The sequence below is a fragment of the Berghia stephanieae genome, chromosome 5, assembly GCF_034508935.2.
Source record: "Berghia stephanieae isolate SIO BIC M18660-M18661 chromosome 5, UCSD_Bste_1.3, whole genome shotgun sequence".
Lineage (NCBI taxonomy): Eukaryota > Metazoa > Mollusca > Gastropoda > Nudibranchia > Aeolidiidae > Berghia > Berghia stephanieae.
Genome location: NC_088364.1, coordinates 26,991,207 through 27,018,721, shown reverse-complemented (window position 1 = coordinate 27,018,721; position 27,515 = coordinate 26,991,207). Strand labels below are relative to the sequence as shown.

Genomic DNA, 27,515 nt, shown 5'->3' with positions numbered 1-27,515 from the left:
CAATAATATGGTTGATATCCAATAATTTTGGTTAATAAATCTTAATAACAACAGAGTTTTGTTTTTTGGGTGGGGTTCCTCCTAGCCTCCCACAGTGGGCAGGGAGGCACTTGCTGTGTCTTCTATCCCCTTATACATATCTGTCATCCAACTCACTCTCTGTCTGGGTGGGGATCCTGACCTCCCATAGCGGACAGGGGGTCCATACTGTGTCTTCTATCCCCTATGTCTGTCTTCCGACATGCTTTCTGTCTTTGTCTTGGAATGAGATTACTTGGTTTTGTCCTGGCCCCGGCTGGGAGGAAAACAGTCAAATGCATAGTTATTGTTTTGAGAGATGATATTTTTTTCCTTGTCAATCATCTCTCTGTTATGTATTATTATTTTTGTTATTATTAATGTATAATGTAAGCATCTGAGTGTATTCCTCTTTGTTGGATTTTGTGCTTGTGTCCGGATGAGACTTATACTTATAGGTGATCTCAAGCTAAGTATATTGGTGGTATGCTCTTGGAATCTACATCTGATCCCTATTTGTTCCCAGTTCCCCTATGTCTTACTTTTTCTTGGGTGCTTTAATTGTAATTCTATAACTTTTTACTATCCCATTTTCTTCCTTTTTACTGGCGCTGATACAATAACCTAAATGTGTTGCAAGCGCCGTAAAACCCTTAAGAACAAAACAGAGTTTTGTTTTGTTTTTGTTTTTCTTTTAAGAGGAATGCGGCCCATGAACCCAGACTATCTCGGATTCTGTAGAATGAAATGAATGTTTGCAATTGCTTGCTTCCTTTTAGATAGGATACTAGTCAGGAGTAAAGTACTTTCCAACATACTCTTTTTTATCTTGTAAATCTGTTATGCATTGTAATATTTTTATTATATATATATATATATATATATATATATATATATATATATATATATATATATATGTATATATATGATTGGAATCTACATCTGTCCCCTATTTGAACTAATTCCCCTTTGTCTTCCTTTTTCTTGGGTACCAACTTTAATTGTAATTCTAGAACGTTTTACTATCCCATTTTCTTCCTTTTTACTGGCCTAATATGGCCTAAATGTGTTGCAAGCCCCGTAAAACCCTTAAAAACAAAAACAAACCTTCTATGTGGCTTTGCAGCCGGTAGTGTGGCTATGTGATCTTGTTGTATGACACCGGCCTAGGTGGTTTGTAGATGTGCAAATATAGCCCACCCATCTTCACGGAAATTCTATTCACCCCGTTGTTGCCTGGAACGCTCTCTAAGACCCTTACCTAAAACAAACTGATAACAATATGAATTAAACATGCAATTTTGTCACAGCGAGGAAAATTTACAAGTATTTATCCAGAGGCAAAGCGTGGAATTCTTTTTCATGTTATGCGGCGAATGGCAATACTATTAATAGATTGCCCACAACCAGAAACCAGAGTGTAGAGGTCAAATTAATAATTATGCCAATTTTAATTATGCACCTCTTGTATTAATTTGAAAACTGCGGTTCCTTTAAAAAGTTATGCTGTACAAAACTTACATGGAATCTGGTATTACAGAAGTTTAGATTTAGTGACATTTCACATTATTATATTCAAAGCACTCCTCCCCCTCGCCAGTGAAATAATTCAAGAATGGCAAACATGCAGCGTGCTTGATGGGTGAGCATTGGGTTTTCGTGACTTGTCTTGTGCGACGTTTATAAGTTGTCTTGCTCAACAGTTGGTCGGGGATTATATCTTTGTGAAAGGCATTTATCCCTGCCCTATCGAAGACGGGCGTAAACATTTGGATGACCCCCCCCCCCCCCCCCCTCACCGTTTTTTTGTTTTACACCAGGGCCCCATATTATAGCAGGGCCCTGTTTTACATCAAAGTCCAGTGTCTGTGTAAAAAAAAACCATAAAACATAAAACCTAACGGGCTGATTGAGTTGTCCAATACATTACATGTCCGCTGTCCACCAGGGAAGAGTTCAATTATAAAAGCTGTGAGCTTTTTTTTAAAAAACACTGTTAAGTACTATTTAAATGATATCTATTGTACTAACACTATTTGAAACAACCCAAAATTATTTGCTAAACTCTACGCCACTGAATGCAACTTTCTTGTGACCCCAAAGATTTTAAAGTTTGAGTCATATTTTATTGCAAACGATGATCAAACGGCATTGTGAGAAAACTGCTTGGTCTATCATTATCGGTATTCAAAATTCGTAATGCCAGTTGAAATATTAAGCCCGCATGAAAATAATCACGGGACCACATTTCGGGCATGTTTTCAGTAAGGTACTAAATTGAACTCCATTTGGCTCCGGTTTGTCTCCATTTGATCAGCGGGTTTGGTGGTTTGGCTCCCTACTTTTATCTCTTCTGGCAATCCTAATTTCTAACTTCTTTGCCACTTTGTAGTGCTGGGTCGAGTTTGAAACGATCAAATCGAGCGGGTTTTCGATCGAGTCCTCTAAAATCGAGTCGGTTTCGGGCGGGTCAGTGACGTCATCGAGCAGTGATTCGTTTGAAAAAAAAAACACGAGTAACTCGTTTGCCACAGGAAACTTCACATACCCCTCCCTCTCTTATGTCTGTGGCTGGCTTGACTGCAGCTGGTTATGATGGGGGCTGCCAGATGGCCAAGTTCAAAATTGGTTACTAAGAAACGCTTTTCTATTATTATTCATTTTAAAAAAAAATCTTTTATTTTAAAAAAATGAAAAGATAAGTTTATCCAACTGTAGTCGATTGTTTTGTTAATCAAAACAAATGAGTTTTTCAAGGGAGTCAGAATGCTTGTGGTGTTTGGCTATTTGGGGTCTATTTGACTACTTGGGCAAGAAGAAATCTGGCTGTCTGGCAGCCTTGATTATGATCGTTCGTCGCATCACACACACATACACACACACACACACACACACACACACACACACACGCCATCAAACAGTTGTTGATAGTGAAGGGTTGAGACCCCCCCCCCCCCCTCCCACCACCATCATCCCGCTGTCACCTTAACATTTCATATTTATGTCGCGCCAAAAGTTGTCGGCCGCCCCCACCTCCCATAATTTGTCACTGGTCGTCATCGCCTCTTGTGTGTGCGGGAAAGGTCGTGCCTTTCATTTCATTATTTGAAAAATAAATGAACAAGAATGGTGTGTTTTTATTAGGTAGGTAGATAATAATGATATTTAGCAGGTTGCACACCCAGACACACACGGATTGCCCGGACACGATGATAACGATGCCGACGACAATGGATGACGATGATGATGATGATGATGATTATCGTGTTTCTGTTTAAAAAATGAAATACTTTAGCAGGTTCCACCCCCACCCCCCACACGGATAGACCGGACCCGAAGATGATGATTGTGGTATTGCTGGCTGTTACGGCTGTGATGAGGATGATGATAATGATGACGATGGCGCAGATGGTGATTATTTGTTCGGTCGCTCAGTGGTACGGTGTCTCTTGTCACAAAATCAAGCCTTGTCAATGGCCGGATGAGTGACAGTGATTGTTAAAAATTGTGATCCAGACGTTAAGTCCGTGTGTCAGGCACTTGACTCAGGTGTGAATGTATTCTTATCTTATAAGCAATGACGGGTATTGTAAAGAGCTTTAATACAAAAAGACTCCAAACAGCGATCGGTACCTACTGTACGAAATGGATGTATGGTCGATATGGCGTGCCGGAGGAATAAATTAAATTAAATATTGTGAAGTTCATTGAGCATGGTAAATCCTTGGAAATGCGCTTTGAACTAATACACCTGCTAGACAACTCCGATTCCAATATAAACGACTGATTAATATTCCCATATATAAACTATAGTTAGCTGAAAATCTTTCTTTGTCGGGACTCCAAAAGTATGGAACGAATTAGACAAAGAAATCAAAGGGTCTTTTAGGAGCACTGATTGATTTTAGATTGATTATTACATTGAAATGTGTTGATATTTATTTTATCCATTATTATTAGGGTGGTGGTGGTGGTGGTGGTGGTGATGATGATGATCCCGCTGATATGATGGTGATGATAAATAAATTAAACATAATTCCCTTTATTCATCCCATAGGGGAGATTCGTCTTTCGGGTCTATTCTAAGGGAAGACTGGAATAACCCAAGCGATAGCCGCAGTGCAGCGCCGCAAATTTAGTTAGGACAAGGTGACTTGCTCAAGACCACTCAGCAGCGGGTGATCGAACTCGGTACCTTTCGGGTGCCAACCAAAGACCGTACCGCTGCCCCTGATGATGATGATGATGATGATGATGATGATGATGATGATGATGATGATGATGATGATGATGATGATGATGGGAACTAACAAAGAATACACAGGCATCTAAAATTGAAACATTCCATATTCAAAGCTAATGTTTTACTTTAAAAAATTGAGCTTTACAATATCCACTAAATGTGATCAAAGCGCTTTGTAAAGGGGTCCCCGGTCAAAAGCAACATTTAATATGTAGGACGGGACATGCCGCCTGTTAGGCGATATTACAATTTTTCAGACAAAGACAACGCTGTTAACGGCCAGGTACTCATTTTACACCTGAGTACGGTGAGAGAATGTGAGTAAAGAGCCTTGTCCAAAGACTCAACTATGCACCGAGCGCGAAGCTCGAACCCAGGACTTTCCGATCCCAAAGCGGGTGTCATACCACTAGACCATTATAATGCACGAGACCCATGGTCGACTAGAGTACTACCTATAGTTACGTCATGACTAGACCACATAGCCGCACTACTGTAGGAGTGTTCATTGATAGAGGGATGCGTGTGTGTCATAGAAATAGCCTTAGTGTGTGTGTGTGTGTGTGTATGTGTGTGTGTGTGTGTGTGTGTGTGTGTGTGATAGTCAAACTTTAGTAGGTTTAATGAAGTCTTGTCACACACGCGTGATACACCTATACGAATTTCCCTGCCACTGCCACCCAGACACACTAACATCTGACAAGGAGTGAGGGCTGTGGAAGAACCACAGACTACCGTGTGCAAACGTTGGCGATTGGTATCGGATGGCAAACTGTGATCGTTTGAATTTGAAATGATTCGAAACACTCGTTACCCCTCCGCTCGCTCGAATCCTGATCGTCTCAAGCTCGTCTCACGTGTCAAGATCGTCTCAAGCTCACAACCCGCCTGATCGTTTTACGATCGAGTGATCGTTTTACTAACTCGCTCTTCCGGCATTGAGATCGAGCACTGACTCGTGGCTTGGCGCTCGGTCGTCGATCGAGTAAAAGCGATCAAATAACCCAACACTGCCACTTTGTCCTTCCCCTTCCGCTAGCCTCTTCCATTTTTAGGTCCGTGGCCTTTCCCTCTTCCATTTCCTCTTCAGCCTGAGCCGGAGCCACATCGCTAATGGTTAACCAATTGAGCGAAGGCTCGACAATCCAACGAAATCCAGTGCCATCGTTGTTTCTCAAGCCTATTTCAGCCTGGTAAATAATTTTGTTTGAATTAAGTTATTTCTATTACTCACTATCATGTTAATTTAAATTGTTCGAAAACGTGCGAGGATATCCTCAACCTATGCTTTTGTTTGCAGATGTGGAACGTGGAGTGAATAATCACTTTCATAATGAATGCACAATCCAGCGCCATCATTATTTCTCAAGCCTATTTCAGCCTGGTAAATAATTTGGTTAGAATCAAGTTATTTCTCTATCACTATCATGTTTATTTAATATGTTCTAAAAAGAATGAAAACGTGCAGATATCCCCAGCCTCAACCTAGGGCCGGCTTTTGTTAGATGGTAAACCGTGGAGTGAATAATCTAGGCACTTTGATAACTCCAGTCCAGTGGCCGCCGATAGGCTCACTGTAAGGTGAAACTCGTTTTTTGGAACTTTATTTTTGACCCTTTACTGTTTTGGTCACCATGGCGTTATTCGTGAACCTATGTGACTAACTTTGGCTTTGGTATCATTATAAAGGGCACAAAACAAGCTTTCTAACGGTGTATTTCATTCTTAATTGCTGATTGTATTTCTCAGAAAGCTTATGTAATAAAAATTTATAAATTTTTGAATTAAAAGAACTTTTTAAATTATGGATACATTTTAATTATACTTCATACATCGATAGACAATTAATTGAAGAATATCTCTGCCAAATTTCATCAAAATTGATACACTCGCTCATTATTTTATTTTTCCCGCCATCAACCCCACTTTTTAGGACAAAAACCTCATATTTTTTTCCATTTTCATTTATCCTTAATTTTTTCCATACTTTCCATCCATGAAAATGATTTATATGAAAATAAAGCTTATTTTCTGACCTTTAAAATGATACCTAACACTTGCCATTTATTTTTTAATTGAAACAAAATTACTGAAATCAATAAGTGGGCCATGTTGACTGCAAAACTCAAAATTTCCCGATCGCCGCGAGATGCTGGTTTTGAGGCAGCGGTGAGATCACAGATTCTCTCTGTAAAATTGACAAAAATTTCAATAGAAAAATATAACTCTGGAACCGTAGGTCGTAGAGAAACAATTAAGGTATCAAATTTTGTTTTTTCAAGTCCCATCCCCCTGACTGAGTCAAATCAAGATATTTTGAGTTTGAAAATTTTATCAAAGTGCCTAAATAACCTTCATTCAGATTCTCGAAATCTTGGGACCACTAAATAACTCGCATCCACGATCACGTTATGAAGGGGCCTATTTGCTTTTTGGGTACTAGACACCAAACTCGGGGACCCAAATAGTTTTGGGAGGGGGGGGAACTATTTAAAAAAATATTTTTGGGGGTATGGATGGGGAGGGGGAAAACGTTTTTTTAAATGTCTCTCCCCTCCCAAACCCCCTAATACTAATAGACTTTTAAAATAGTTTTCCCCTCCCAAACCCCCAAAATTATTTGGGTCCCCGAGATTGCGGTAGTAGCCTACCGCTTTTTGTTGCTAGAGGCAGTGAGTGGGATACATATTACCAGTCGGCAAGCTAATACTGAATACTGACGGACTTAACTTGATTTTGACTTTGTGACATGAAACTTACATTTCCGGTTGTAACCACCATGTGGATTTCAAAAATGACCACTAAGACTAAGATTTGAGTAAGGATTTTGCTGGAACGAATTTCATGGATGCGGTACACAGCTTCGGCTTTGAATTTAATTTTACGCCTTAATTTTATTAAGATGTTTAATTTCAAATCACGTGCCGCCACTTTATCTGTACTGAACGGTCAGGAAAATAATCTTGGAACTCATTTCTCCGAATGATCGGCTAGCCTCCAGTAGCTGATGGGTTACAGTTGAGGTCGATGCAAAAGTGGACAGGGAATTATCACGAATTATCAAGCTAGCGTTTTTAGGCATGTTGACATACGGATTTTATCATCTCGACTGCACCCGGGATGGATCTTGGTCCCTTTGCATTTGCATGTGCAGGTGCTCTACCAACTGAGCTATTGGGACTCCCAGATCAGAGGTGAATAACGACCAGATTATTGGTAGTCCCTGGGTCTGAATGACAGCCTTACTTCACTTCTTAGTCCAGTCTTCTTATTCTTAGTTCTTAATCTTAGGAATCGGCACACACCTTAATTTTTCATTATTATAAGGTGGCATTTTTATGCACCTCCATTGGCGGTGATGGTAAATTAATGAAAATGTTGCTGCATACGTCCATGGGGTTTAAATAGTTTTAGATTGTAGTTTAGCACGCTGCTTAGTGATTACCGATGTACGTTTATACAATGACAGTAAATTAAAGAATAATAATTTTTAAAAATCAAAAGTAAAAAGGTTTTGAAAAAAGCAAATAAAGACAAAGTAAATTAAACAAATAAAATGTCTACAATGGGAATCGAACCCGGTACTTTCAAGTCTGACAGCTTGTCCACTGCGCAACGGAGCCACCTGACTGTTCATCACATTTAATGTCTTTCTAAAACATTATTTTACCTTCAATGCAACTTTTCTGGTTTTATATTTCCATTTTTAAAATTATTATTATTGTTATTATATAAATTAAAAACATCCTACAGATGTCACAATATAACTTTCACCATGTCCAAATACAGAAACACAATATCGCTGATGAAATTGGGTGGGATGGGCATGGGTAACGGAGGTACAAAAACGATCTGTTAAGATACACCGTCAGCGGAGGTGCATAAAAACACTACGTTATAACGATTAAGTTAAAGCAGTAGGATATCTTATCTAGACTAAGACTAATTGACAACCCAGAGAATGCTCTTTAAACAATTGCGGTCTGTTCTTGCTGTGATGAGTATTAGAGGCTGCTAATGAATTTCTGTGATAATATTTTCATTCACTTTCTCTGAGCATGAACAGATTTATGTCGCTTCTTACTTTGGGATAGGATAGAATTAGAAATGATTTTTTTTCGGTATGAGGGCAATAATGCCCCCATATATAAGTATGAGGTTAAATGTGAATTATGAGCCAATTTTTTGCTACTTCCAGTCCCAATGTCATGCTGTTTGAAACGGATTGAAGTTTCCCATATTTTCTGTGCATTGTACGCAATCATAAAAAAGTATGGATAGGTCAATATGCATTGTCTTTATTTATTTGTCTTTGCTGAGGTCTGTCGCCTTATTTTAACAAGATCGAATTAGTATTTCTACCCTTTTACGGTTAAAGGATGGAAGTGCCATCATAAACGGTTACCTATTTAGATTATAGCAATCCCTGTTCCATGACTCATAATACTGTTTGGGTCGTGTTGTATTGTGCATTAGAACACTGTAAGAAATACAAAATTTTGAAATTGAAATATCGAACAAATCCTTGAAATTTCAATCACATTTTTGACCATAGCTCAAAGCTAACCCCAATGTGCTTACATCCTTGTATAAGACGGCAGATTTCATGGCAGACTAGCTGAGGAATGAATGTAGCTAACATTTTGTGGAGGTGATGTTTTTCCGTGTTTCACCTGATTTATTTGTGATTACATTCTGTTGTCTGATCCACATGACCATTCAAAATTCATGATTTAGGCTATAATAGCTGGCTGACTCTAAATATTTTATGTAGGCAATAGTAATCTAGATTTTTTTCTTTTTTTTTAAATGTTGAAATCCAGAACCAGATACAGCAATGTGCAAAGCATGATGAAAACTTTGGTCCGTGTTTCTGAAAATTTATGTTGATTCCATATGCTGACTTTGTATCGTTTTTGCTTGGTTCTTTTAGAAATGAAATGAGAAAGTGGTAATGAGTGAATTATTTTTTTTTTTTTCAAAATTTTATCCTGATTTTTAACTGTAAACAGTAGAGTATGATTATAATCAAGGTTTTCCACGTCTATGGCTTACATGTTCCACAATCATTTTTAAAAATGTTTCTACTGATGCTTTGAGTGAAATGATATTTACAAGGAATGATGATATCTTTGGTCCGTGTTTCTGAAACATATGTTGATTCCATGTGCTGACTTTGTATATCATTTCGTTTCCATTTGTTACTTCAATTTGCCATTTAATTGTAGATAAATTACCTTTAAAATGTTTTATTGACCTGTAATGATGAAACTTTGGACTAGAGTCACTGATTCATTTGATGTAAATTAACTTCTGAACATGGTCAAATTGAATATATTTGGTTTTGAGGACTTGTTTCTATTCACATCACTGAATAATTGCTGCAATTACTGTTTATTTTATTTTGCAGGTTTCATGAAATGAGATGTCTGATCTTAGTCTTGGCCAAACGTCTGAAAAGTAAGTTTTGGCCTAATTTTTGTTGCACATGTTTGTTCATGCCAAAATCATAATTTTCTGCTTCAATTAGCCGGTTAATATATTTTTTTAAAAATGGATTTTGTCCATGTCTTTCATTTGGAGTATTTGGTCAAATGATTTTTTGATACTTGTATTTAGCTGAAAGAAAAATGGTCTTGTTTATATTGCCAGCTTATTGGTGTGCCTTTAGCCTGACAGCTCAGCCTGATATAATGTACCAACACACAGAAACTGTAACCTTGAATGTTCATAGTCTGTTGATAGAATATAGTGAGAATTACTCTTTAAAGTGACTGGCTAAAAACGATTACATAGAGCTGAGTGACTAGTTCGTTCTTTCAACAGCTGGGAAATATACATCTATTGGTGTCATGTTTTGGGGTTTATTTATTTTTTCATTATTTTTTGTTGTTTGTAACATCTTTACTATTTAAATTTTAGTGCACTGATTTGCTTGCTGTAATATTTTACCATTGACCTCGGTGATGAAAATTGGACGACGAGTCTGAGGTTCAACGGGTTGGATGGCAGTCAGTTTTTGATTGCCATTCCATATTTGTCTGAACCAATGGTGCCATTTCTGTCTGAGAGAATTAGATGGTTATTTTTATTTGTATGATAAATATTTGTTGGCCTGTTTCATGCAGACACTACACACTCAATCCTGATTTTTATCTCTTTTCTGGTTTCCACAATTCCCTATTTTCCAGATTTTTTGTTATCACCAGTTATGACATCTTCATTCTAATAACCTAGTTTGATGGGGTTTTTTATTTTCTTATTTTTTGCGAATTTTGTTTAAAGCGTGTATCTCTATGATGATTTCTATACCAAGTTTTGAGTTCCAATATAAGTTGAGTGTCCATCAGTCTTTGATGGTTCATTTGCACTTAGTTGGGAGCTTGGTGATGATTTTAGAGGCATTTGTCTGAGAGATTTAAGCGCGGTCGAATAAATTGTTTGATCTTTAAATAGTACAAGTATGAATACTAAATGTGCATTGTTTGCGGAAGATTGCAATAACATGATCATATGTAACCAATGATGAAATTTTGGACTAGAGTCACTGACCTTTTGATGATGTCTACAATTTCTGAGCATGTTCATCAGCATTCTCTCTTTCTTTAAAAAAAGATAAAATAAAAAATAAAATGAAATTTTAGCCGCTTCCTTTTTCTTCAGAGCTATTTAGTGGTTTCGAAAGCGCCAAATATTAGACATTCAATCATCTACAACAGTAATGTGTAGGGATCTGAAAGACCATGCATTATAATTCTAGAATTTTTTTACTTTTCTCTTCCTTTTTACTTTTTTATATTGTTTCTTTTATGGTCTAAATGTCACAAGCACTTTAAACCCTGTAACATCTAATAAAAAGACTGGTTGTAATCATTTTTAAAGAACTTCATTTAGAAGCTGAGTTCACTTTTGATTATTATATTAACTTTAATACAAAGATTTTTCTCCTTGGAGGCACAGATCCACGTACAAGCTTTGTTCTTTTGTTCGTTTATATTGCCTCTTACATCAATATTGGAACTCATCCCCCTAGCAGGCTATACATAACTTGCTATGAAAACCAATGTTCCATACATATTGTCAGACCTGCCTACTTTTAAAAATCGTAATTTTTAGGATATATTATTGTAGTCAGGTTGTCGCTTTAAATCAATTTACCCTCACATGGATTGAATACTTCAAAATCCTTACAATTATGTAGTTTGGCATCTGTCATTTTATGTTTTAATGACGTAGAGATGCTTGTGAAGTTCTGAATTCTACAAATTTATCATAGTAGGCAGGTCTGCTCTGGTTTTAGATTTATAGAGATGTTAATTTATCTCGTATTCATTTTTTGTCAAATTAGTCTGCCACAAAATTTGTTCATTTTTTAAATGCTTTGGTTCCATCTTCCCTAGGCCCAACAATGAACGCGAACTGTCAGCACATCGTTTCACCCTTTGCACTTGCCTGATGGATAGCCTTATGTCTGACTGCAGGTATGTCATGGCATGGATTGTGATGTCTTAGATTATCATGATTGTTATTCAATTATTGTCTTATCAGATTCACTGATTCATTATGAACATATGTATGGCATCGTTTATATATTGAGACATAGAGTCACTAACCTGTTATTTGTAGCGTGCTTGGTGCTAATTGTCTCATACATAAATTCAGGTCTATGCATCAGTATTTGGCTTCATTCATTGCTGATCACACAAACTGGAACATTGATTTTCATACTTTTATGATATCCAGACAGATTGTCACATATTTCTTCCTTATGCAGTAGAATCCTAATACAGCCAGCACTGCCTGGCCAGAAAGATTGGTTGTTTTTATCAGTGCTGATGGGTTTTCTGGAAATCCACGATTTTGACGTCAGCAGAGGAACAATTTCTACAAGTAGTGGGGGTGAATGCCGTAAACATGGGGCTTAAAGGCAATTGTTCAAAAATGTTCTCCTTTATCCATTATCGATGGATTATGATATGTAGAGATGTGTATTCTTACTCTTTTTGTTCTTTGTTCGTTTTCTGTTGATCTTCTGCATTGTTCAATTTCTATAGTTAAAAGCTTAAGTTGTGCACTCTTTACTTATTTATATTACCCAGAACTTCATGTTGGGTGTTGAGTGAAATGTCTGATTTATACATTGATTATAAAAGTCGATACTATGTCTATTAAGAGTATTCATTAATTTGAATATCAATTATGATATTGCTAGTATGGTCTTGTTGCCATCCGAAGTGAGCTCATGGTTTTCAGGATTGTGCGTATTTAAAATTTTAAAAAATCTTACTCATTTTGGCTCCAATGTACACATTTACATCGGTCATTTACATCGGTAAGGGTTGGTAGCACTGCAGCCGGCTAATTAGGATCTAATGATATTACATCAATGGGCTTTTTTCGTCTCTTGCTGGACAAATGACATCCATTATTTTTCTTTATTTTAGAGCCACGAGTCCATGGAGCTGATTTCTAAATCCTCCAGTCAATACGTCTGCTAGACTTTACTTATCTTTGTGTATGGTCTGCCGGCCTATAAATGTAATGTTAACTCTCGCTTACCCTCACTGCCAACTATTTTTTAAAGCCTTTCTCATTTCATTGTCTTCTGAGAAATTTACAAAATGAACAATAGGACAATACTAAACATACATTCAGTCATCTAAAACTAACTTGTCTGGAGACATAGAAGACCAAGTCTGTGTCGGGATTTAAGATCAGTTTGTCCAGACAAGACAATCTTTAACACCTTTTCTCCAGCCTTTTGATATTCCTATCTGAATATCCTCTAACCACAACTTTTTTCCGTTTTCTAAATTATTGCTTGCGAAGACTGGTTGTGACCCTGAACCATTATTTTGAAACAATTTCAGAACTACAGTTCACAGCTTCCTGAAGCTTAGTTCACTTTTGAATACTGTCCTATTTACCTTCCTTTCTGCCAGATTGTTCTTGTACCCACATTGCAGTGACGATGTACAGATCCACGTACAAGCTTTGATTCTTGTTCATTTATATTGCCTGTTACCTCGATATTAAATCAAATCCCCCTTGCAAGCTATGTATAGCTTGCTATGTAATTAAACCTTTTCATACTTTTTTTTTTTGTAATTGTAAATTTATGTATTTATCCTGCAAGCTCCTATTCTGTTTTTTTTTTTATCAAGAAATTCATGTCATCCCAATATTTTATGTTGGAGATTCTTACCTTGACCCAACAACGTATATGCAAGCTACAATCATCGTTTAACTCATTGCACTAGTCTAATGGATTGTCACATGATCTGACTGCAGGCATTTCATGGCATTGGTTGTAAAGGTGCACGTCTTATCATGATGATGGTCGTCGTCATTGTCTCAGTTCAATGAATTCGTTTGGGCTGCATATATGGCATCTTTTGTATATATAATATATATATATATATATATATATATATATATATATATATATATATATATATATATATATATATATATATATATATATATATATATATATATATATTGAGACATAGAGTCACTAACCAGTTATTTGTAGCTTGTTTGGTGCTAATTGTCTCATACATAAATTCAGGTCTATGCATCAGCCTTTGGTTTCGTTCATTGCTGATCACACAAACTGGAACATTGATTTTCATACTTTTTGTCTTGTCATATTTTCTGCCTTTTTACTCAAAATACTAGTTAGCTCATGTGAAACAAATGATTTTGTCACTTTTCCCTTATCAGGGTGTCCAGCGAAGTCGGATTTTTTACCTTAAGGTCGGATTGGTAGGAAAAAGTCGGATAATTGCACCCAAGGTCGGATTTTTTGCCGTGTCAAGCATTTTCCTCAAAACCACACAATCACCATTATGTTTTATGTCATATTTTGACACCTGTGCTCAGTCTCTTGAAATTTGGTGACGGTCCCGTTTTTATGACGTCGGGCCAGACAGAATGGCACCAGATGTCACAATTGATACAGAAGACCAATGGTGTTCTTTGATTAGCTGGTTGATGGTTGAAGGGGAAGGGAGGGACAAATGGGTCTGGATTTTTTTTCTCCGTTGTAGGTACCTATTGCCTTTTTAATACACCCCCCCCCCCCCCCCCCCTCTCTCTCTCTCTCTCTCTCTCTCTCCCTCTCTCTCTCTCTCTCTCTCTCTCTCTCCCTCTCTCTCTCTCTCTCTCTCTCTTTTCTCTCTCTCTCTCTCTCTCTCTCTCTCTCTTCTTATAATCATCTGGTTATACAGAGATAATAATATATTATTAGAATAAAGCAATGGTGATTGGCTTAATTTACTCTTCTTTCTTTTACCTTTGGGCTATGGCTTTAAATTTGAGAGATTATTGGGTTGTATTTAAGCTGAATAACCACTATGTTTCGGTAACAAAGATATTGTAGCCTGCTTTATGAAATAAAAATCAAAACAAAACACATTTCTGGCCTTTTATTTGAATAGCATTGTAGGCCTTTTACATATGGAAAGGACAATTCATTAAATGTTTAGAAAAAGTAAATTTATGTCTAATAATAAGACTGGATTTATACTACTTATAGTAATATATTAAATAATACTAATACAAGGCTATGTTCCTGTTATTTTTACACTTAGCTTGTGTTTGATCTATAGACGAAACATTTTCCTCCTATTTGACAATTGCTATTATCATCATGAATAAAAAACACTCACCAAAACCACTACATCAACATCTCTACCACCACTACTATTACAACCACCACCACCACATCATCATCCCTACCACCACCACTACTACTACAAATAACACCACATCATCCCACCACCACTACTACTACAACTACCACCACATCATCATCCTAACCACACTACTACAACCACCACATCATCACCCTTACTACAACCACCACACACATCATCCCTACCACCACTACTACTACAACACCACCACATCATCCCCTAAGACCACACTACCACTACAATCACCACCACATCATCATCCCTACCACCACTACTATTACAAAACCACCACACATCAATCCCTACCACCACTACTACTACAAATAACACCACATCATCCCTACCACCACTACTACTACAAATAACACCACATCATCCTACCACCACTACTACTACAACCACCACCACATCATAAACCCTACTACCACTACTACAACCACCACCACATCATCATCCCTACCACCACTACTACTACAACAACCACCACATCATCATTCCTACCACAGCTACTACAACCACCACCACACAATCATCCATAGCGGGTGGTTGGATGGGAGCATCACCCTTGAATCATATACCTATGATGTTCGCATGGGTGTACGATCCGATAGTGATGTCGTTTCTTCTTCTCTTTACTAGCCTATCCTGCTTCTTTGGTTTGTGATTGTATTTTTGACAGGGGATATTTTTTTTTCTGTAAATCTTCTGCCTGTTTGTTCTTGGTTATTTATAATTTAGCTTATGATATCTTTAGGTTATGATTTTGATTTACATTTGTACTATTTTTGTTAGATTGCTTGTTTTTTTGTTTCAGCGGTCTCTCATATAACCTCAATTGTGTTGGAAGAGACCTAAAGCAACAAACAAACAAAAAAAAACAATCATCCATACGACCACTACTACTACTACAATCATTACTACCACATCATCCCTATCACCACTACAATCATCCATACGACCACTACTACTACTACAATCATTACTACCACATCATCCCTATCACCACTACTACTACAACCATCACATCATCATCCCTACTACAACCACCAAATGTTTAAATTACACTTTCAACTTTAGAAATTCCACCGAGTCGTGTCAGAATTTGCTGCAAGACAAATTTTGGATCGCATCTCAGTAAATTTGAGTGAAATTCAAATTTATAGGTTATGGTCGCATGGATGTAGGTATTCCAAACCGACCCTAATTCCGGTGGACAATGCCGGGTGAGTGAATGAGAATGAAAACTTTGAGATTTTAATTAATTCAGCGCCAGCTTCAATTTTATCTGAGCAGAACCAAATTGATGTCACCGTAATATTTAATATCTGCTTTATAAAATAAGATAAACGTAAGTTAAAAAAAACAATTATGCAATCTACGATTCATTGAAATAAAAAGTGAAATTTTCCGAATTACTTCAATATTTTTCCCCGAGATCGACTTTCGAAAATGACACGGCTCGCTAAAAAAAATTTTTTTTTTTGTCGTGGTTCAACCGATTTTCTTGCGGTTTTTTTCGTAGGAAACGGAAGAAAATTATCTACAACGGGATACCACGTTTATTTTCGGTTTTTTCTTTCTTCTGTACGTAAAGACGATGTAAAGACGAAAACTGGATTTTTCTTCATGAATACGGTGGAGATTTTGAAAAAACGTGAATCTTTTCTATAAATTAATTATCCTTCTTTAATATTTTTCAAAAATTGAAAACAATGGAAAGCCCACGATAAAGTAAATTAATATTTTCTGACGTGACTTGAGCAACTAGTCCAACGACACGGCGGCGGCCATTGTTATGGCTGTTCCATCAGCCGATCTGCCCGTCGGGGTCGACAAGGAATTATCGGAACGTTCTTCAGCTACTGTAGTATCATCAGCTGGAAAAAACACATTTATCACTATACGTAAGTATTTAAATATTCTTGTCAATTTTATTGAATGTAATGTTTTAATTTATTATTTGAAACTAAATGTAGAGGTGAAGCCGGACTGTAGTATCAGCCGGGTTGAGGTGAGAAAAACTTTCCCCTCGACTCGACTTTTCTTTTTACTATTTAATTATTTTTATGACATCTTGGTAATTTTTATCATCTTAAAATAAAATTTTGTTTATTAAGCTATCAATTTGTCTTGTTGAGATAAAATAAATCACTCTATTTTTTAAAAGTCAGCGGGGAAGAAAAATGAAGTGTTCTATTTTTAGTATCAAAACAATCTCAGAAGGGAATTCCCCTTGTAAACTTGGAATGTTTTGATGTTGATATGGTATTAACAAAATCTGTCTATCATGACCTATAGTCTGAAAGCAGACTGTTTATAGTAGTAGTGTTAGATATAACGGTTTTCTCTTACGAAATGCTTGACTTATGCTTTTTTTAAAATAGGGACTTTGATATCTGGCTGAAATCGTGTTTCATTTTCTCGATTCTCATTTCTCTGTGATGTGTATGTGACCGTTGACTTTCGTTTTGAGTGAAAGTGAAAGAGTCGTGCCTTAGCAAAGCTGAGATATCTCCGCTATTTATGCATGCATTTCTACAAACCACATTTCAAAATATAGGTCATTTAATGCTCTATCAAATGGTACAGTCCAAGTTATCAAAACAGATAAAATTGAGCCTATAAAATTTACCACTCCCACACTACAGTGCCACTACGACTAATACCACAACAGTTAACGTAACTATGGTTCTAGAATGTGTAATGAATTAAGGCAACATCTTATATATATGTATCTGATTAATTTGCTTTATCTTCCACCAGGTGATGCTCTCTACGCTTCACTTAAATCTTACTTGTTGATGCATGGAGGAGGCCTGAGACCTGAGCTACCTGTTGTCACCCTCATGAACAAACTCTGGTTCAGTTGCATTTTCTCAAAGAGGAAGCAAATGCTAGTTGGGATACAGTAAGTTAAATAATTGTTTTGGCAGGGGCATAGACTGATTTTATAATTAGTCCAAGGTTTTTCCTGAGTTCCTGGTAGAGTGGTTAATACGTTAGACTCAAGGCGGAAAGGACCAATCAGTCGATAATGCTTTGTGTAGGTACACACAATACTAGCTAGTTATTGGCAATTGTGAGTTGGCTTACTACAACTACAACTAAATTCTGGAACGAGCACGACTTTGTTCATTCAGAATGCTACTAACAACTAGCATGTCGCAACTGTGTTAATTTCTCCCACCCCAAGGGTTTATTTTAATGTCTTGCGAATGGATGAATGCACACTGGTTGAAAATTATGACAATTATTGAAAGATAGACTTCTAACTTTTCGAGGTCTTTTATTTTGAGATGCATAGTGATAACCTTTCCTACAGATTTGATCATTCCATGTGTATCATAACTTTTTTCTATCTTTCTTTTTATTTTCCAGGTTTTGACAGGTTTGTAAACTTGTTTCCAAGTTCAGCCGTGACAGCTCCACAGCTTCAGTGCAGAATCCAGAAGACGTGTTCAATTTTTAAGTCGTAGTTGTGGAAGGAGTTGAAGGATAAGGAAAAACATCTAGACATAATTAATGCAATTGTCATCCAGGGTGGGTCATGTACTACAAAAGAAGAGATTGATGATCTATTAGCAGAATACAGTAATTGTAATGGAGTGCAGATTTTAAAAGCTCAGATAAGGTATAGGAAAGTTGTATTGAAAGAAAAGACATTGAGTTTGACTGGAGACTTTGCTCATTTGTATGACAGTTTAATATCATTTTTAGATGTGGAGTGGGGAGTATTCCATATGCAATAAGAGGTAAATTTAATGTGTAGCAAGTAAATATTGATATTTCATAGATTTTTCACTGGTGACAATTTTGAAATCGACCTAACATGAACATATTTGAAATTTATGATTTCAAATTTGAAGTAGTTTATTCATCGATAAATGTTACCAAAAGTTTATAAGTAATTATTTATGTATATGATTCTGCTTAAGAAACAAACAATTGTATATGATATTATTATTGGCCATATGGGCAAATTATGCTATTAATCCAAAACGCAAATCCGAGAATTTTTCATATTACGCGTCATTTTTCACTTTTTCACGACTTCCTGGTGTCATAAAATCTGTATATTAGAAACAAATTGTTTGATAATAATTAGATAGCATCTCTGTTACTTATATAATTGATATATGTAATTTGGACAGAGTGAAATGTATATTTACTGATATAATCCCTTTCCAATTTGCTCCGATGTCAGATTTCGGAGCGTTCTGTTCATGCTTTTGGCACTTTTGGTGATTTTTCTCAAACTTTTCGCATCTATAATTTGAAAATTGTAATGATGAACTTAACTTTAATGGCCATAATCAGTTGTCATATCCCTGACATTTATAAAAACATGCTCAATGTCATTTCTTGTGCTCTAAATTTTTATTTACAAGCATCCTTAAATGATGAAATATTGAATCGCTGTAAATGTCGAAAAATTTTCTAAGTCCAATAAACTTTGAAACTATAACTTTTTTGTTTTTCAATATAATTTGATCTGGTTTTTTGCATTGTTGTTTAATTTATGAGCTCTGTACAAATCTCTTACTACCTTAGCTTTGTCTCAAACTTCAAATTTTGGTTTGGAATACCTAATGGATGGGTCACGATCTTCACGATGAAAAATTTCCTCCTTTTTTGTGACCAGTCATTCTCACCCCTGCTTTTAAATTGCTTGGTAGGATTTTTTGGGGGGAGGTAGGATTTTTAAGTCTGATAATCTGCTGGACACCCTGCTTATTACATTCAATAAGGGCTTTTTTTTCTCCTTGCAGGATAAGCGACATCCAGTTTTTTAAAGGAGGGAAGTGAATATCTAATTAGTCATTTGGCCCATGAAGGTAGACTTAATTCTTTCAATATATCAGTACTTCTTGTTTGTCAAGATCCCAGAAAAATGTATTTTTGGAACTGAGCGTGATTTGCATTGAATTAATTGTGACTTTTCAAAATATTTATTTTTATAAAATTTCGATCGTGGCTGTGATCCACCGACAAGTTGATCTTGTAGCTTGTTGGTCTGAAATGCCTCGTACATTAAAATGAAACATTCCCCTGATCTACCCTTTTGGGTAGTTTCGGAAACCATTGTTTCGTACATTTTCATTAGGTAATTTTGTATGTTTTTACTCTTTAGCCTGCAAATAAATGATCCGTCAGGGTAATCAAAAGCTTGGAAAACTTTTGCTTTAGCCCTCTACCACCAATTTACATATTTTATTTTAAAATTATGAATAAAATGAGGCAATACTGGTCTCCGTTAAGCTTACCAATGGCTTTCTTGGTGCATCTTGCCTCATACATAATAATTGAGACTCATCCCTCTTGTCAGATATTTTATATCTTGCCAAGTATACCATGATCTCTGACATTTAAAAAAATTTTAAGAATTAATTTAACTCATTAAATATTTTTTCTAAGCTTGCTCCTTGTGCAGTGGTTTGTCCATATCAGAGGAGGTGGCATACCTGCTTAATTTTTCGTAATTTTACGAATTTTACACAAAGATGTGATGTTGAAGTGTTCGTCAATTATTAGAAATTAATAAATTTGTGAAGTTTTCGATTTGGCAGGTCTGAGGTGTGGTTCCACCTTTTATAGTTGATTTTGTTTCTCCCCATTTATTTTTTCCCCCTTTCCATTTTTCAGATCCAGTGGGAGAATCTGCACTTTATCCACCAAAACGGATGGAAGTTTTATAATGACAGCCCCAACCAAAAGATGCGGGGGGGGGGTAAAAATAGTTTTCTCATTGATTTGAGCCTGATTTCTCATTTAGGGCGCGGATGCCGCTTATGTTTTTTCTCTTGTGCCTTTTTCCTTAAAGTGCTTTGTGGCATCTGTTGTTGTGTTTTGGCTCGCTGCTTACCACTCATTAGTTCTTTGGTCTAGAGTATGATTTCAAATTCTTTCACCAGTATAAAGTATAGATTGTCATGTATTGGAAGATGAGTTTTCTCAGTGATATTTGTGCTTTTTTTTATTTCAAATTAAATATCCAGCAGACTTCACTCCTTGGATTTTGACCTGCAGAGAAAATTGTTCCACTCAGTAAGACAACTGTTTTGTGATTGTGTATATTATGAAAGGCAATCTCATTCGGTTAATCTTTTTGATGTGGTGTCATATTCCTCAATGTTACATGTCAATATGTGTACTGACGATGCGATGAAACCCTGGCCCAAGGAAGGATCTTTATAAATGTCCAAGGGTGGCACAGTGGAACTCTGATCCAAGGATATTTTTAGTGATCATTACTTGTCAACAGGATGTCAAAAGTGACACAAGACCAGTGGTGGTCTTTGATGGTTGAAGGGGATGGGGGCCAATGTTTTTTTTTCTATATAGCTGTAGTGTGATAGTACAGTTGTCGAATGATAGGTGCATTAAAATAAATCAATTCAACTATTCTACTAGAGTAGTCTCTCTCTCTCTCTCTCTCTCTCTCTCTCTCTCTCTCTCTCTCTCTCTCTCTCTCTCTCTCTCTCTCTCTCTCTCTCTCTCTCCTCTCTCTCTCTCTCTCTCTCTCTCTCTCTCTCTCTCTCTCTCTCTCTCTCTCTCTCTCTCTCTCTCTCTCTCTCTCTCTCTCTCTCTCTCTCTCTCTCTCTCTCTCTCTCTCTCTCTCTCTCTCCTCTCTCTCCTCTCTCTCTCTCTCTCTCTCCTCTCTCTCTCTCTCTCTCTCTCTCTCTCTCTCTCTCTCTCTCTCTCTCTCTCTCTCTCTCTCTCTCTCTCTCTCTCTCTCTCTCTCTCTCTCTCTCTCTCTCTCTCTCTCTCTCTCTCCCCTGTCTCTCAAATGAAATAGATCGATACTCACGTTGTTTGCTTTTGTTTTAAATACCAAGATTAGGCTTTATGGAATCTTACACCGTTATGATCTTGATGTCAGGACTAGTGTCGATTATTAGATGCCAGGGTGGGGATCCTGACCTCTCATAGCGGGCAGGAGGTACACACTATGTCTTCTATCCCCTTATATCTGTTCTCCGACATGCTTTCTGTCTTTGTCTTGGAATTGGGATTACTTGGTTTTTTTCTTGGCCCTGGTCGAGTCCTGGCTGGGAGGGAAACAGTCAAATGTATAGTTATTGTTTTGGGAGATGATATTTTTTTCCTTGTAAATCATCTCTCTGTTATGTATTAGTATATTTGTTATTTTTAAATGTATTATGTAAGCATTTGAGTGTATTCCTCTTTGTTGGATTTTGTGCTTGTGTCCGGATGAGACTTATAGGTGATCTCAAACTAAGTACATTGGTGGTATGCTCTTGGAATCTACATCTGATCCCTATTTGTTCCGAGTTCCCCTATGTCTTACTTTCTCTTGGATGCTTCAATTGTAATTCTAGAACTTTTTACTATCCCATTTACTTCCTTTTTACTGGCGCTGATATAACCTAAATGTGTTTGCAAGCGCCGTAAAACCCTTAAAAACAAAAAACAAAACGATTATTAGATGCCAGTAATGATAATCTTCTCCGGATTTTGGGATTTTCTTTGAAATGTTCCGTTGTTTTTGCGATGTCAAACATTCTATGCAGAGTGCTCTGGTGCCTCCACGGTTGCTCAAGGAAAAAATCACCATGTCTTGTGTCAAATTTTGACAACTGCTCAGTTGCATGAATTTTGGTGACACTCGCATTTTTATGACGTGGCACCAAATGTCAAAAGTGATACAAGTGGGGTCCGAGGATGAATAGATGTTGGGCCCAAAAAAGAATATATAGAAAATCAATTCATCTCTCTCTTTCCTCTCTCGTTATGTTTTTATCAATCATCTTGTCGTAGTCATAGAAACATAAAATATTGCAGTTAGCAAGGGTGATTGGCTCAGAAAGCAATTGTTCAAATTATTTTAGATTTAATTTATGGTTTTTCCTTTGTCCTATGTTTTGCAAGCTATTAAATATTGTCTTATTTATAAATGGCACAACCACTAGGTTGCAGTAACAAAGGTATTGAAGTGTGCTTGCTAAGTAAGTAAAAACAAATACTTTCTAGCTTTTTGGGCCAAACATTTATATCTCATGATGTACGAGATGGTAGATGGTATAATTAATATTGTGAACCTTTAAAGTTATTTTCGGGAAAGGTCAATTCATTAAATACTTACAAAAGAATTATATATTATATAATGTTACTTAGCTATCATTATCATATTGTTTATGTAATTTTTGCATTCTAACACATTGGGACGAATCATTGTGTGTGTCTTTTGACTATTTATACACTGACGCAGACCATCCTTTGAAAATTGTTTTATAGTGAAATATGCAGGTGATACTGCTATTCTTGGTTTATTAAAAGTAAAAGATAGTTACCGATAAGAATTATTTTAAACAAATTAATATATTATATTCACTGATTGGTGTAAACAAAATCAGCTTGAATTAGCTGGGTGGGGTTCCTGACCTCCCATAGTGGGCAGGGGGGTACATACTGTGTCTTCTATCCCCTTTATCTGTTTTCTAACATGCTTTCTGTATTTGTCTTGGAATGAGATTACACTTGGTTTTGTCCTGGTCCTGGCTGGGAGGGAAACAGTCAAATGCATAGTTATTGTTTTGGGAGATGATATTTTTTTCCTTGTAAATCATCTCTCTGTTATGTATTATTATATTTATTTTCAATGTAGAATATAAGCATTTTAGTGTATTCCTCTTTGTTGGATTTTGTGCTTGTGTCCGGATGAGACTTATAGGTGATCTCAAACTAAGTACATTGGTGGTACTGGTATGCTCTTGGAATCTACATCTGATCCCTATTTGTTCCCAGTTCCCCTATGTCTTACTTTTTCTTGGGTGCTTTACTTGTAATTCTAGAACTTTTTACTATCCCATTTTCTTCCTTTTTACTGGCGTTGATATAACCTAAATGTGTTGCAAGCGCCGTAAAACCCTTAAAAACAAACAAACCTCTTAGTTGGCTGGGTGGGGTTCCTGAACTCCCATAGTGGGCAAGGAGGTACATACTGTGTCTTCTACCCCCATATATCTGATTTACAACATGCTTTCCGTCTTTGTCTTGGATTCCAAGTTGGAATGAGATTGCATGGTTTTGTCTTGGCCCTGGCCGGAGTCCTAGCTGGGAGGGAAACAGTCAAATGCATAGTTATTGTTTTGGGAGATATTTTTTTTTCCTTGTAAATCATCTCTCTGTTATGCACTGCATTATGTTTCTTATATTATGTATGATTTGTAAAACATTTGAGAGTATTCCTCTTAGTGGGGACCTGTGATTGTGTCTGGATGAGACTTTTAGTGATCTCAAACTTAAGTACTTTGGTGTGCTCTTGGAGTCTACATCTGTTCCCTATTTGAAACAATTCCCCTTTGTCTTACCTTTTCTTGGATGCTTTAATTGTAATTCTAGAACTTTTTACTATCCCATTTTCTTCCTTTTTACTGGCGCTGATATGACCTTAATGTGTTGCAAGCGCCGTAAAACCCATAAAAACAAAACAAAACAAAACCTCTTAGTTGGGACCTGTGCTTGTGTCTTGATGAGACTTTTAGTAAAAAACAAACACCGGCACTTTTCCATTTTCTTCTGTCCTTGGCACATACCTTTGCCTCCAGACTCCAGGTAAGATTGGAGATGCACAGATCTTGGTGAAGGCTTCTCCAAGTCTGTTTTGGACGACCCCCTCTTGCCCTATGGGTTCCATTCGAGAGACTGCTTGGTTATCTTACACTTACAGGGCTCTTTCTGCACAGTGTATGGCCAACCCATCGCCACTTTCTGCGTCTGACCTGGACATCCATTTGCCCTTGGTTTGTTCTCGTCTAAAGGGCAGCATTTGGCACTTTGTCAAACCATTTCAACCTGAGGATCGGATTTGTCGAAGGCAGCGATTGACAAAAGTTTGTATCTTGGCTGATGTGGTCAAGGTTGTTCGCCAAGTCTCTGACCCATGACCCATGGAGCAGGACTTATTTCACATTATTAGTATTAAAGATTTTAAGCTTGGTGTTTGTGGATATGCTGGGGTCTGATTCATGGAGTGGGACTATAGTAGTCTCAGACTATAGCAAAGTCTGAGACTTTGTAGTCTAAGACTTTGGGAAGTCAGAGACTACGGAAAGTAAGCTATTCATGGAGTCAGACTTCGTCCCTGACTATCAAAGTCTCTGACTACGCTTGCGAAGTCTCAGACTACAGAGGTCAATCTATTTTTAACTGGGGATTCCTCGGAAACGTATCACAAAACGTCATAACAAGAGATGAAGTGAGTAGAAAAGTGCCAGAAGACAATAGAGAATAAAAAAATTTTTCGCGGCGGTGGTGGGGTTTGAACCCGTGACCTTATTGGTACGACAACTCCGCCTGGCCGGTGAGAGCGTGGCTCTACCGTATGAGCTATCCACGAACACAAAAATATTCGTATCAAACTCAAGTCATTCATTTCTAGAGCTCTCTCTCTCTCTCTCTCTCTCTCTCTCTCTCTCTCTCTCTCTCTCTCTCTCTCTCTCTCTCTCTCTCTCTCTCTCTCTCTCTCTCTCTCTCTCTCACTTCTGGAGACCGCTGGTTCAACACACAACCATCGCGAAGTTACCTGGCCAGCAGTTAAGCTTAATCTGTCATCTGCATTTTTTGCCAAATTGGGACCTAAAATTTGCCCAAACCCCCCCCCCCCCCCCCCCCCCGAAATTTGCCAAAAAGACCAAAATTTGCGGAGGAAAACTAAGCGTTTCAGTAAAAATTAACACGCGATACAGAAAAAACTTGGACTTGAGAAATGAAATGACTGTGATTAGCGTTGTTGTTACAAAGATTTTAAAGGATCATTATCCGTAGAGAGTAGCTTCCCTTGGTTTGGTCCCAGGCAAAGCTGCAACATTTCTCAAGTTTCGCACTTTTTTTTTCGTTATTTTGTTTTCGCTTCTTTTTTTTCCCCAAAATTTGCCACGCGATTTGCCAATTTTCCCAAAATTTGCCACGATTTGCCAATTTTGGGAAATTTGCGGATCGCCCTGATATTTGCGGCCGCAAAAAATGCAGATGACAGCTTAATAGCCAATATTCTCAACACAAACATATAACATAGAAATGATTGAGAAAATTTTTTTATTCTCTATTGTCTTCTGGCACTTTTCTACTCACTTCATCTCTTGTTGTTACCAACATAAGTGCCTGCTCCACTCACTTTTCTGAATTAAAAATTCACCCCATATACCGGAGTATACTCAATGTCTCAATCGTTTCTATGTTATATGTTTGTGTTGAGAATATTGGCTATTAAGCTTAACTGCTGGCCAGGTAACTTCGCGATGGTTGTGTGTTGAACCAGAAGTCGGTGAGAGAGAGAGAGAGAGAGAGAGAGAGAGCTCTAGAAATGAATGACTTGAGTTTGATACGAATATTTTTGTGTTCGTGGATAGCTCATACGGTAGAGCCACGCTCTCACCGGCCAGGCGGAGTTGTCGTACCAATAAGGTCGCGGGTTCAAACCCCATCACCGCCGCGAAATTTTTTTTATTCTCTATTGTCTTCTGGCACTTTTCTACTCACTTCATCTCTTGTTGTTACCAACATAAGTGCCTGCTCCACTCACTTTTCTGAACACACAACGTCATAGAAATGTGTTACTTTTCCAGCTGCGCATGCGTCATACGAAGTGGCACAGAAATCATATCTATTTCTTCTTCGTGTTTGTTTTGATCGTTTTTGTTGTTGTTTTTGTTTTTGCCCCACAAACAAAAATGGTGTGAGACAAGTTTAGGGGTGTAAAAATTGTTTGAGAATGTGTGTGTGTGTAATGTTTTTAGTAAATATAAATAACGATGGCACTTAAATGATTCTTATCAACGGTGTAGCATTGTTCTAAGTAGAGAGCGGTGGGCGCTGCCTGAAGCATGGGGTCTCGAAAATACTAACGAAAGAGTGAAGATAGATAGGAATCGGTGGAAACAATACAGACAATGGGCGTTTCGGGTACAAACCCTTCGTCGGCACAACAAACAAATAAACGTTGAAAACAAATAAGAAGAAATGCAGTATAAATTGCATCGTCTGTACTCAACGATGGTTGGAGTGTGAACGAATCGTTAGCGTGGTGTGATAGTGATAGAAATGATGAGGCCAGTGAGAGACGTGAAATTTCTAGAAAATAATGGACGATAAAAGACATAATAGAAATGTAATAGTAGTAGTAGTAGTAGTGGTATTAGTGGTAGAAGTAGTAGTAGTAGTGGTAGTGATAATAGTGAAAGTAGTAGTAGTAGTAGTAGTAGTGGTAGTAGTAGTATAGTAGTAGTAGTGGTATTAATGGGAGTGGTAGTAGTAGTAGTAGTAGTGGTAGTAGTAGTAGTAGTGGTAGTAGTGGTAGTAGTAGTAGTAGTAGTAGTAGTAGTAGTAGTGATAATAGTGGAAGTAGTAGTAGTAGTAGTAGTAGTAAGTTACTATGAAACAATATGTGTACCTGGAAAGTGTTTGGAATGGACAAGATGAGGAGTGTATGTGCGATTGTTGAATCTTCGAGAAAATAAAATAAAATAAAACAAAACCCAAAAAAATAAATAAATAAATAAAAATAAAATCAAAAACTGTCGGGTAGCCTTGTT

The 27,515-nt window shown here is 37.1% G+C and overlaps 1 long non-coding RNA gene and 1 other non-coding gene across 5 annotated transcripts; both read left to right on the top strand.

The window, feature by feature from the left end:
* Positions 1 to 5,296: 5,296 nt before the first annotated feature.
* LOC144972681 (uncharacterized) lies at positions 5,297 to 21,455 on the top strand. Of its 4 annotated transcripts, XR_013645407.1 has the most exons (5): positions 5,297 to 5,454; positions 9,672 to 9,721; positions 11,662 to 11,742; positions 19,731 to 19,796; positions 20,605 to 21,455. It is a non-coding gene; the product is annotated as an uncharacterized LOC144972681 (long non-coding RNA). The 4 variants fall into 4 exon arrangements; XR_013645404.1 differs by lacking the exon at positions 19,731 to 19,796; XR_013645406.1 differs by lacking the exons at positions 19,731 to 19,796; positions 20,605 to 21,455 and adding an exon at positions 13,204 to 13,418.
* LOC144974279 (small nucleolar RNA SNORD18) lies at positions 9,377 to 9,439 on the top strand. The gene has a single exon (XR_013645684.1). It is a non-coding gene; the product is annotated as a small nucleolar RNA SNORD18 (small nucleolar RNA).
* Positions 21,456 to 27,515: the final 6,060 nt, after the last annotated feature.